The following is a 12,889-nucleotide window of genomic DNA, read 5'->3' on the forward strand; positions in this document are numbered from 1 at the left end:
TATTTGTTAAATTCTTTTGTTTGTGTAACAAAAATTAATGGTTCGTAATTTAGACTTGTGACACTTTGCTAAATAAATTATCTTTTTTTTCTTAGTTGACTAGTTTATTCACTATCTTTTATGTACATGTTTATAGTGTACAAACAATTATCATGAAATTTGAAAAGAAAAATTGATATAATCATAGGAATACGGATTTAAGCTTGACAAGTTGGTCTCTCTAAATAACTAAAATCAAACAAATCTATAAATCGGAACAACAATTGAGCTAATCTTTCAAAATGAGTGCCGCTGACATTCCCTACAACATTCAATTTGGGAAAAATGACATTTTTAAAAGCTATCAAACAAGTGTTGGAAATCCATTGCGAAACTTTCCCATCCTGTTTATTTAAGACTAGTGCTGTATAAATAACTAACAACGGTGTTTCTTCCAGACTTTTTTCTCCCGGGGGGGGGGGGGGGGGGGGCTTAAAATTTCCGGAGGGGCGGTAGACTTTGTTAGGGGGGGGGGGGGCGGACACTGTTAAATGTATATATTTTCTATATACAAAAGAGTTTCTCCCCCCCCCCCCCCCCCCCGAAGAGATGCCTGGAAGAAACTGACTAACAAGTGTATAGAGTATAGTGTGTATAGGGCCTTTAATGCAGGAAGTCGCCAGTGTAGTTAGAATGTTTGAGTAAACATTGTTTATTTTTAGCCATAGGCGTCATCTTATTTGCCTAGGCCTGTCAATGTTTTAACTAGAACCTAGATTGTAGGCAGGAAAGGATGTAACACAACTGGTTTCTTTTGTGTAGGGGTTATCCTGTTATGAAATATTTACCAACCCAATAAAACGTACCTTTAAAAAAAATTATTTATTTTTCGCATATTTATATACTGTATTTGCTTAAATTGGTTTAAGACGATGGCAGATCAACTTGTAGTAAACATTGAATAATTTGAGCTGTTTCTTCTCAAATATTTGCAGACTGGGGTGGGCTGGGGGTCATGCTCATTTATAGATACACCATACTTTTAAAAACTATTTTTACCCCCCCCCTATCGCCAATACATGCCAGGACGCCCTCTCCAAATGGTGTCAGTATACTACCCCCCTCTCAAAATTGCAAATTTTGTTTAAAGGGTCGTCCATAAATGACATCACACTCGTAGGGGCGATGGGGGGGGGGGAGGGGTCCGTAATTTTGTGTGATGAGAGGGAGGGGGGGTCAGATGGTGCGACGTCACACTTTTACATTATAAAAAAAGCAATGTTAGAAAACTAATTTTAGACGTTATTTTGCGTTTTAGAAAACTGTTTTAATAAATTGTAATAGGAATTGATTAAAATACTCTATTTTGACAGAGTTCAGACAAAATTTTAGAAAAATATCGATGTTTTTAAAAAAAAAATTCAACTGCAATTTTGAGGGGGGGGGGGTTGTAGGCTGATGTGTGACGTCATTTTAGGGGGGAGGGGTCCGGCTTTTTGTGACGACGTGTGACGGAGGGGAGGGGGAGGTAAAACTCGTCCAAAAAAGCGTGACGTCATTTATGGATGACCCCTTATCTAAAACCGCTATTTAAAAAAAAAAAAATTAACTGAGCTCAGTCAACATTTCAGTATATTGACCCTTTTTTATTTACAATTTTCCCAAAAAGAGTTATAATTCGCAAAATAAAAGCTAAAACTTAGTTTGCAACATAACTTTCTAACAATATTTCTTCCAGACTTTCCGGAGGGGGGGGGGGGGGGGGGCTGAAATTTTCGAGGGGGGGGGGGCGGACACTGATAAAAGTATGTTTTCTGTAGATAGATTGGTGCGAGGAAGAAACAATGCTTTCTAAAATGCGAAAGTATTTTGCTACATTTTCTGCTCCCCCCCCCCCTTCAAAGAAGCACGATGCCCTTCCCATAGGAATGTGAAATCCTTAAAGGATGACCCCTACAACCTAAAACAGTAATAATAAAGGAAGCTGCTGAAAGATTCAGGCAGTAGTGTAGGCAGGGGGAGCGGCTGCTCCATTTAAGAATATTGGCGCCTTTTTCGGAGAATAATTAAATATAATTTAAAACAAGTTCCGCAGCAAAAATTTAAAAAAAAACAAAAAAAAAAACAGCAAGTACGTTACTGACATGTTGTCACCCCCCCCCCCCCCCCTTCACCCTTGTCGGGGTTTGTCTAATTTGCTCTTAAAAGACGATTTAACACTCTAAATAATCACTTAATTAAGTGGAATTAGGCCTATTCTTTTTCTGTATATATTTTGCTAGTTTTTGCCTTGGTGTCACACCCCTAAACGGTGTCACCCGGTGCGGTCCTACCCCCCCCCCCCCCACCATCGCTACGCCCCTGCCTATCACCCCCCCCCCCCCCCCCCCGAACAAAATTGAACGTATAAAGAAAATATATACTTTTACCAGTGTCCGCCTCCCCCCACCCCCTGAAAAAAGTCTGGAAGAAACACTGGTCCTAAAAACCTGTATATACTCCTCAGGGTTGAGGCTAGTTTGAATACGATTATTACTTATTTAACGTACAACACGTGTCTCAACGGTACAATTCCCAAACTGTTACTAGTGAAAGGATCGTTTCCCTTTCTAAATAATAGTAGACCAAGTTAGTAATTTGATGTTAGTGTCCTTCCATCCCCCCCCCCCCCCACCATATTCCAACCGACAGATGTTAGCAAGCCTACACGGTGCCTTCATGTTAACGAGAGTATGAATCAAGCAGGGGCCAGAGTCATAGCGACCCTCCTCGGCGCCCGGGGACAAACTTTCAATTTGGCGCCCCCCTCGAGAGCAAATTTCTAATTTGCACCCCCCCCCCAAACTTACGATTTGCACCCCCCTCAAACTTTTGATTTGCACCCCCCCCCCTGAAACTTTCGACTTGCACCACCCTCCCCCAAACTTACGATTTGCACCCCCCCCCCCCCAAACTATTTATAATGCAAAAATGACATCTTAATTTGTTTTTACAACCCATTTTGGCACCCCCTAAGGTCGGCGCCCGGGGACATATGTACCCCCCTGCCCCCCCCCCCCCCCCCCCATCGCTACGCCTCTGGCAGGGGCGAAGACAGACAGGAGAGGGGGCAGGGGGGGTGCGCCTGCTCTCGACAATGGCTGAGTCTATTTTCAGAAAGTAACGCCTTTTTCGAAGATTTATTATACTTAAAAATTAATACAAGCCAATTAAGAGAAGAACATTACGAACGTATTTATCAATAGGCAAAGTTATGTTAGCCTTTCGTCACTCCTTGGACTTAAGCCGCTGACAAGAGCTTTAATAAAATCCCTGTCCCGAGCTAGTCTCTCCAAGGTGTATCCAATCTTCTTGGTGTCTTTTTCCTGGTCAGTCTCCCTTGATCGGCCTCTTTTCCTTTGCCCTGCAGGATATTAAAATACTAATTAATAGCTAGAGCTATATCCACCGTAGGAATATAACAAGCTCATGAAATCAGCATCGGAAATCACATACTCACAGTTGTGAAGTAATTTACTTACTTGGGCTCTACTATCGCCAGAGACCTCTCACTAGGGGCGGAACTACAGTGCCACCAGATCCCGCAAATTTTATTAAATAATGATTTCAGTGGATTTACCAGTAGCATAATTATCTCCCCTTTAAAAAAAATTCTAGCGGCGCCTCTGTTGGTCATGTGATAAGTGGTGTGAAATTTGACTTTAAACCTAGGGGCCAAGATCTAGACTAGATCTAGATCTAGACTAGATCTAAATTCTATAGTTTGCGTTCATTATCACGGCAAGTTTTGAGCTAGGTTAGGCTAGTAGAAGGTAGATTAAGTAGAATAATAGTTCTAGTAACGACAGGGTTAAATTATTTTTACGGTCCATAACAAAAAAAAAATGCCGAATTCCAGGTTTTGTCTAATTCTAAAATCAAGCCAAAAATGGTTAGGCCTACAACTACAAATGGCTACATTATTGAGTTTCAAATACAACACTAGTTCTACTAATCTAGATCTAAATAGTTAGTAAATAGATATAAGCAAATTCTTGTAAATTAATCTGAATATAAAACAACCTGTATTTTGCAGTCATGAAATATTAAATATGATCAGTGGCGTAGCCAGGATCGTCTCATGGGGGGGGGGTTCCAATTTTTTCCAGCATTATATATATATATATATATATATATATATATATATATATATATATATATATATATATATATATATAGACGCAATAACAGTACTAGAACACAGCAAACAGATAAAAGTACTTATAACATTACTTACCTATAATCGTAGTTCAAGTCTTCTTGGACTCTTGGCTAATTCATCAAGAACCTCATCCGCTAAAATTTCAATTTGTCGGTGAATATTTAATAATGCCAATCCATTTAGTCTATCCTCGCAAGTAGTATTTCGCAAGTACGTTTTTAGCCGTCTGAGAGTGGAAAAAGAGCGTTCGCTAACGGCAGTTGTTACAGGCAATGTTACAAATATTTGCAGTAGTTTGTGTACTGTTGGAAATATTTTTACGTCACACATTAAAAAAGCTTGATGAGCGTTTTGCGGTACATTTCCACTTGTAATAATGTGGCGCCACCACAGTTTCAGTTCTCCAATGCTTTCATCGATGACACTGCTGTTAATCAAACGTTCATATTTTTGCATAAGTATTATTGCATTCTTTTCCTGTTCTTTGGTAAAACCCGAGTCATTGGGTAAAAGACACATAAAACCTCTCAAAACAGATTTATGTTTTAGCAATCTGTCTCCTATTTGACATATAACCGAGTCAAGGAAAGGAATAAATACAGCTATTCTGTAATACTCTTCAGGCGTATTTGCCATAACATTGCAGCGTTGAATTTGTTTTCCAGCTCGACGTGGAATAAGTATATCTATGTCGAAGTCCTCACAAATGTCTTTGACTTCATTAAATACGGTAGTAAATTCTGATTCAGCATCCTTCCGCATATTCACTAGTAGGCTACTTGAATCTTCTGTAAATTTTAGAGCCGCAGATAGATCAAAGTTTTCTGTTTGGAGTATTCTGCTGACAGGAAGTGTTATTGCAAAGATTTTTGAGATAACTCTAAGAGAAACTTGAAACTCAAGACTCCTAATTGCTCCTAAAAGTTGAACCGCTGTTGAAGAAGTTGTTGTATCGTGCCAGGATGACATAATTTCCAGTGCATCAACAGTTGCTTTTTGAAGCTGTATAAAAACGTTGACAGACTCATGACGCTCAATCCATCTGGTTGCGCACAATCGTTTAAGTCGAGATGCTGATGCTTTAGGTGTTAATTTCTCTATTGAATTTGCAAGCAAAGATTGTCGTTTTGGTGTGTAAAAAAAGTTGTATGTACTATTAAGGATTCCCATACAGTTTCTCACAGCTGGTAGTTCGCAGGCATCAGAAAGTGCTAGGTTTAGACTGTGAGATGCGCAATGCACGTAAATAACCAAATCAAATTTCTCAGCAACATATTGTTGCGCCCCATGAAGTCGACCACTCATTGCAGCGGCTCCATCATATCCTTGACCTATCATAAAATTACCGTCTATGTGTAAATTTGCTAGAGTGTCCATTAAAACATTTGCAAGTCCTTTGCCTGTTAGATCAGTTACACCTACAAACTGTAGGAAATCCTCCCTTATTTTCTTTATGTCGTTATCATAGTAGCGAACACACAACGAAAATTATTGCTCCATACCAGCTATATCACTAGTTTCATCGGCTAAGACAGAAAAAAATTTAACAGAAGTAATTTTCGCAACAATCTTTTGAACAATTAATTTATTGCACACATTTATCACTTCATTCTGAATGGTGGGTCTTAAGTATCTTGCATTTTTTGAAGAATTTTCTAGATGATGTTTAAGTGTTTCGTCTCCACCCATGGCTTTGTATCTCAAACAAGCTCGAAAATTTCCATCATTTTCGTCAGGATCCTCCAACTGAAAATTTCCGAAATCCCTGTGCCCCCTAAGTGCAAGACCTTGTCGGCCGCAAAAAATTATAGTTTCTATTATGGTCGCTAACCTTAAACGATTTTCTAGAATTTGTTGACTTAATGATGAGTTCAAGGCGATGTTAATAGGTTCTATTTTTTTCTCCATAACCGATTTACGATTTTGGGAAAGTAAAATTGCTCTTTTATGATATTCACATTGCTGGTGCTCATTAAACTTGTCTGTTGCCTTTTTCCAGTTTGAAAATGGAATTTTTGATAACTTACCTAATGGCTGACTACCTACACCACCATAATTCAAACTAAACAAAACACAATATTTGCAAAATGCGCCATCAAGTAATTTGGAATAAGTCAACCAGTTCCACCTAAGTAGCCACGAATATTGAAACTTTAAATTTCTTTGTCCGCTTGCTGGAAATTTAAAAAGTTCTTCAGGACGCCAGATGTTTTCTAATAAATACAACCGTGTATCATCTGTAATAACTCCTTTGATAAAATTGCCGATATCATTTGCATAAGAAACAGTCAAAGGTGCTGAATTTATGGAAATTTCTTGATGTAATGTAGTTTGAGAGTCAATAGTACCATCTTCATTTTTATCATTTTCAGTTTTATTTTTCTTTGTACAGAAATCAGTTAATAAAGTAGTTTTAAATTTCCTTTTTCCATCCGACATCATTAAAATGAATTTAAATTGCTTTAATTATCAAAAAGATACACATTAAAACACGACTATGCGAATAAGAAAATAAATAATTATTGGTCTTTCTTTTCTGACTGTCTAAAAATGACTACTGTAGGTTCCTGGCTCTACATCTATATTTAACCACCTACGCAGTTTTTATATCTACCAACACTAAGTTTTGTGTCAACAATTGTGGGTCCAGCCCACGCTTTCCTGCCAGATGTGCATCCGGTAGTAATTGAGACGTACCCATATTCAAACCCCCCCTCACCCCCCCCCCCCCCCCGTCACACCCTTTAACTGATAACCTTGTGTCCTCTGCCATCTATCATTTTCAGTTTACTTATCTTTTTAAAAATTAAATAGTTTTCAGTTTCCCTGTTTCATCCGCCATTAGTGAAATGAATTTCAAATGTTTTGAAGTAGTAAAAACATACACATTATAGAACCTCAATGCGAATAATAATCAATTCCTTCGTTGTTGTTTTTTTTTAAATTTCTAGACGCTCTCCGATTGCACTACAATCATATTAGACAACAAAGGCCTACCCACGTAGCCCACCCCTCCCCATTCGACACTCCTTAACTGATCTAACCTTGGCCAACTTTCCCTTGGCCTACTGCGTTCCAGATTATTATACTTAACTTTAGCACGATAATAAAATTCATAACTAAATTCTACAGGCAATTCTCATCACAATGATATACATTGTTGTTCTAGAGGCTGCCAGGTTAAGTGTTTAGTGTTTAAGCCCTAAATAATATCGACACAAGTCAATAGCTGTAGCTTAACGTAAAAAGGTAGTCATATTGGGGGTACATGGGGGGGGGGTTATAACCCCCCCCCTAACCCCCCCCCCCCTGCCTACGCCACTGAATATGATTATGATGTACCCACTTTCTGCGTGGCAACATGTTTGTCTAGATCTGGAGTCTCCAAACTACGGCCCGCGGGCCAGGTGCGGCCCGCTAGGTCCTCTCATCCGGCCCGCGGAGATCTTTATGTCCATGGTAAAATGTTTGTTAGAGGTGGCTGAGGAACTTTATCCAGAAAATTCAAAACAATTTAGGTGCAAATAAAAAGTTGTGGGACAGTTCTGAGCAGAGTATTTAAGTTAAGATAGGAAATAGGTGACTTCCTGGAAAGTAAAGGCAAGCTACAGCCATTAATATCTGATGAAGATTGGGTATAGAAATAATTATTGGCCTCTGCTGCAGACATAACTAGTCAGTTAAATTTTCTGAACCTAAAACTACAAGAGAGGGAAATCTAGCTTATGATCTATACACCTAAAGGCTTTCAGATCCAAACTTTTTTTGGAACAAGTACAGGCCAACAACTTGACGCAGTCTCAGCAGTGCAAGGTCTTTACGGCTGAAGCAAGCACTGAGTTCCCCACGTCATTTGCATGCGAGATAATCAAAGACCTCCAGCTGCAGTTTCAGCAGCGGTTTTCTGACTTGGATTTAAAGGCAGAAGAAGTAATACTGTTTCAAAGCTCATGTGAAGCAAATGTGGCCAGTTGTCCAGATGAATTGCAGCTGTATGCAAAATACACACAGAAGTGCGGGTGGGTTTTTATAAGTTTTTGCTCATGGAAGACTTTCCTAAAATTAAAACTTTTACATCAAAGTACCTTTCAAAATTATCAGCAACATACTTGTGTGAACAAACATTTTCAAGGATGAAATACGTGAAGGATAATTTGAGAGCATACTTGGACCTCGATTGTGTTGTTGCCCTCCGACAGTGTTTCTATTAGATTTTTTCCATGGTAGGGGGGGGCACTTGAAATCTGTATATATTTCTATATAAATTATATTTCGTTGGGCGGGAAGGGGGGGTAGACGTCCTTCGGGGGAGGGGGGGGGGCGTCCACCCCGAAGATATACCTTGAACAGACTCTGGCCCCCGAACTGATACTCGATAGTTAATGCGGCCCTCCGGCTGAAAAGTTTGGAGACCCCTGACTCTAGATCAAGAATGAAATGTGTACTATTAGATCGTAATTTTAGATTCGAATCTAGTAAACCAGTAGATCTAGATCTAGTAACATAAGATATTGATGGCACAGAATGTTATGTTGAAACGTGTTTAGAATCATGTTTAAACTCAACACTTAAAAATTAGAAAATATTTCTAGATCTAACTGCTTAAAAGATTCCTGAAAAGATAATCATAATAAACCGGGAGTGATCTCCCCTAAACTTTCTCGAATATTTTTATATAAAATAACAGGGGATGGGAACTCGGGCTATAGACATGATTTTTAATCCATTTTAAATACTTAAAGTTTTAAAAATAGAATAAAATCTCGTAGACAAATTAATTGCACACCAAGTGAACGCGAAATAAAAAAGCGCATAATAGTGCGCAATATTATTAGTACTTTTAAAATTTACATTAGTTTTTTGAGAAATCGGAAGTAGCGTAAATTACTACTTCCGGTCAACGGAAATTACTCAAAATTTAACAGAAGGTAGAGAATTAGATCTTTTACTTACATGTGAAATTTCATTTATCTATCTGAAATAGTACTCAAGTTATAGGCTTTTGAAAAATTCAAAGTAGAAAAAGTACCACTTCCGGTTATCGGAAATCGCTCAAAAGTTGATACGGATCTACGATTTTGATAAAATACTTATATATGAAATTTCATCAACCTAGCAGTAACGGTACTCAAGTTATCGTGTTTACACACGGACACACAGACAGACACACACACACACACACAGACATACGGACAAGATTGCAAAATTATGTTTTTCCGTATCAGTGAGGTGTAAAACGTCGAGATTTGTAAAAATCTCGATTTTTTTTTTTTGCACGATTACAATACTTTCTCTATACTACGTATATACGAGAAAGTAAAAAAGCTAGTTTCGTCAAGTTTTTTTACCGCGCTTCGCATCGAGTAGTTTCAATTACATTAAGGGGCTACAACACCGTACTCAGCTTGATTTTTTATTTTATTTTTATTTTTTTTTTCGATTTTTTTTTATTTTTTATTTCTATACATTAACATCTTATTTACCTAATGCCATTATCGTTTTAACTGTAAATTGACATTTTCATACATATTTGTGCATTTGAAGAAGGTGTGTGTGCCTGGAAAAATATAAATTTACGGAAAAATGGCCTCCATAAACATGCCTGTCGATTCTTAACTAAGCGACCTAGCATAGCAAGCCGTATATCAGAATGACCGGCTTGCAATTCCTCATTTAAATAACCTAAATACATTGACCTAGTTTTAAATACTAAAATAGAAATCGCGAGGTGAATGCATGATGGAAATAAGAAAAGCTGTATTCCCATTGGTTACCAGGCGAAGCCATGTTGTAAGTTACTAAAATTAGCTCATGTCAAGGCGACATATGACCGAAATGTAAGCCGTTGCCGAGATACGGGCTATTATTTTGCTCAGCGCATGACTTCCTTTACTCGACATCTGCGAACCTGTGTGCTTCTTTTTTATCAAATAAGTGCATATTTTTTGTTTGTTGGCTTCTTTTTACGGTAAGATTTGATTTAATTACTATTTTACTGAAATTATTTTCTAAAATATAGTTATTAATTGTATTTTCATCAATAAACTTGGACTATTATTCCTTATCGATAATGAGTCGTTCTAGATCTAGATCTCGAATCTAGATCTATTCTAGATCTAGAACTAGATTTAGATCTAGATTGGAGATTCTAAATCTAAAACCTAGATCAAGATCTAGAAGTAGAATTTAGATTCTAGTCCAGATCTATATAGGTAAATATGAGTCTATAAATACAAACAATAGTTTATAATAGAATAATAGATAGATCTAGAAATAACAATATGCCTTATTATTTTTAAATATTTTTACAGTCAATGCCTGCAGTCTCAAAGCTAGTGCTGCCAAGCTTGCTAGGGTTGATGCACATCACTTGGGACTGCACAGATGCACTAGATGCACCTACAGTACCTGCATCTCAGTGCACATGCATCGGTTGCAGCTACACTACTTCCACCAACCATCGCAAAGAAAATTTAGTGCTTCTGCAGTCTAATCGCCGTAATGCACTGAGTGGATAGATTGGAAGTCTTACGCAGGTATTAGGATTTGTCAAACTTGTTTGAATTCTTGAAATCACTCTGATAGCTAGAATGTATAGATCAGTATATTGTCTCAATCTCATTTCAGCAGCTGAAAAAATCTCCAGACCTACTTCAAGAAGGCAGTTTCAAGTAAGACTGGCAGTACAGGGAACTGAGGTGGAAAGTTGGAGCTCCTTCTAATCATGTCCCTTTGACAGATGAAAGGACACACACCAGGATTGACAGACAGGGAAAACCTCCTGGTGCTTCTGGCAAATGTGTCATGGTACATAATTCAACACCGCTATCTCACAAAGGTTCATCATTCATCTTAGAACATGTTGCCAAAGCTGTCCAAAATGTTTATTAGCAACTGACGACAAATGCCATATTGAGCAGTTACATGATAGATTCAACCCAAATGAAAGTCTTTCTGCATGCATCTAGGCATATGGCCCCAATCATGGGATTACATGACAGTTAGTAATACTGAAAGATGGCTGTTATTTCACCCATAGCCCAACAGAAACTAGTTCAGGCTGAAGGCAGATCATCATATTTTTCTTCAGCTTTCTAAATAGAGAATGATTAGGCCTACTGTAACTATTTTGTTTTTGTAATGTTAGTAATATGCAAATGTTTTCAGAGTTGTATACTGTACCTCTATGTAGCTATTTTGTAAGCTAATTCAATTTTTTTGTAAATTTTACTTGACCTGTTTTGAAGTTTTTTGTTCAGGGGTACATTTATAAAACCTGATTTACAAGAATAATTACTCCTTAATTTCAGAAACCAAATGATAATAGTAACTTCTGTACATACTAAAACTATTTAATAAGCTTTTACTAGGATATTATTTGATTTAAAAGCTTTTATTAATTTTTAAAATATTTTTGATAACTCTTATTTACAATTTATTTTTAGGGGGTGCACCTCATTAAACCTAATTACCAAGACTAATTATTGCTTGATTTGATTGAAACTTTGATTATAGTATCTTGTATACATTGCTTAAACTATATGATAAGCTTTTGATAAGATATAAAGAGTGTTTAACAGTTTTTTTTCATTTTCAAACACGTTTTCCCCTTTTTCTCACAATTTTGTTTTTTTACCAGTTTTAAAACTTCAAAATTTATGATCTCAAATACTGTCTATTAGATTTCAATGAAATTTGTACAGTAGAAACACAACATAATTACTGTTAGAGTAATAGAGACTTTTTTAGGTTATCTTGAGTAGTTTTGTTTTTAGAGAATTTCAAAGTTGATTTCATGGTTAATATTTTAATCTAAAAACAAAAAATTTGTAACTTCAACATTTTGTCATATATTCAAAAAGTCTCTCTATTCTCCTGTTAGGAATCCTCTCCTTTATTTAAATTAGAAGTTTTAAGTCAATACATTAAATGGTTATTGAGTTAAACAGATTGAAGCATGATATGTCTAAATCATTTATTTCTGTATTTTTTAATCGGCTAACGCTGAAGACACATTCACATTGGTCTAAAAGTATATAAAATATCTTTATAACTGCAATACATGTGTTTGTTTTCTTAAAAAAAATTTTTTTGTAAATTTTTGTATGTACGGTGTAGTGCCCCCTTAATCATTGAAAAGAGGAATGGATTATATTTAATATATTTGACTAGGGGCGTTGGTTGTTAAAATATATAGATCTGGATTCTAGTTCTAGTCTAGTTATATTATATATCTAGTAGATCTAGAATTGAGACTAGTTTTTCATTATATAAGTCTCGTGTTTAGGCCAGCTTTAGACGTAGACAGAGTTTCTTCCAGGCATCTCTTTGTAACACCCCCCCCCCGAACGAAATGAAATTTATATATTTTATATAGAAAATATATACTTTTAACAGTGTCCGCCCTCCCGAAGAAAGTCTACCGCCCCCCCCCCCCCCCCGCGAAAATTTCAAGTGCCCCCCCCCCCCCCCCCCCGGAGAAAAAAGTCTGGAAGAAACATTGGACGTAGATCGGCCACTAGATTCTATATTTATATTTTCGCGAGGTCACAAAAGTTGCTTTAGTTCATAAACCGGTTTTATTACTTCGTATGTAGCAGGCAGTCTATAGTCTATAGGCTCCGTAACACTAGGTAATTAGGTTGTGCACTAAAAGTTAACAGAGCGGCAACAAGTCTTGCAATGGCGTGCGGTAGTATAAAAGCGGTC

General features: G+C 37.2%; 1 long non-coding RNA gene across 1 annotated transcript; it reads left to right on the plus strand.

The window, feature by feature from the left end:
- Positions 1-9,683: 9,683 nt before the first annotated feature.
- On the plus strand, positions 9,684-11,096 carry LOC131943717 (uncharacterized). Its single transcript, XR_009386934.1, has 3 exons — positions 9,684-10,148; positions 10,492-10,716; positions 10,808-11,096. It is a non-coding gene; the product is annotated as an uncharacterized LOC131943717 (long non-coding RNA).
- Positions 11,097-12,889: the final 1,793 nt, after the last annotated feature.

Source organism: Physella acuta, unplaced genomic scaffold (assembly GCF_028476545.2).
Source record: "Physella acuta isolate Inbredline_101_S28 unplaced genomic scaffold, ASM2847654v3 ptg000465l, whole genome shotgun sequence".
NCBI lineage: Eukaryota > Metazoa > Mollusca > Gastropoda > Physidae > Physella > Physella acuta.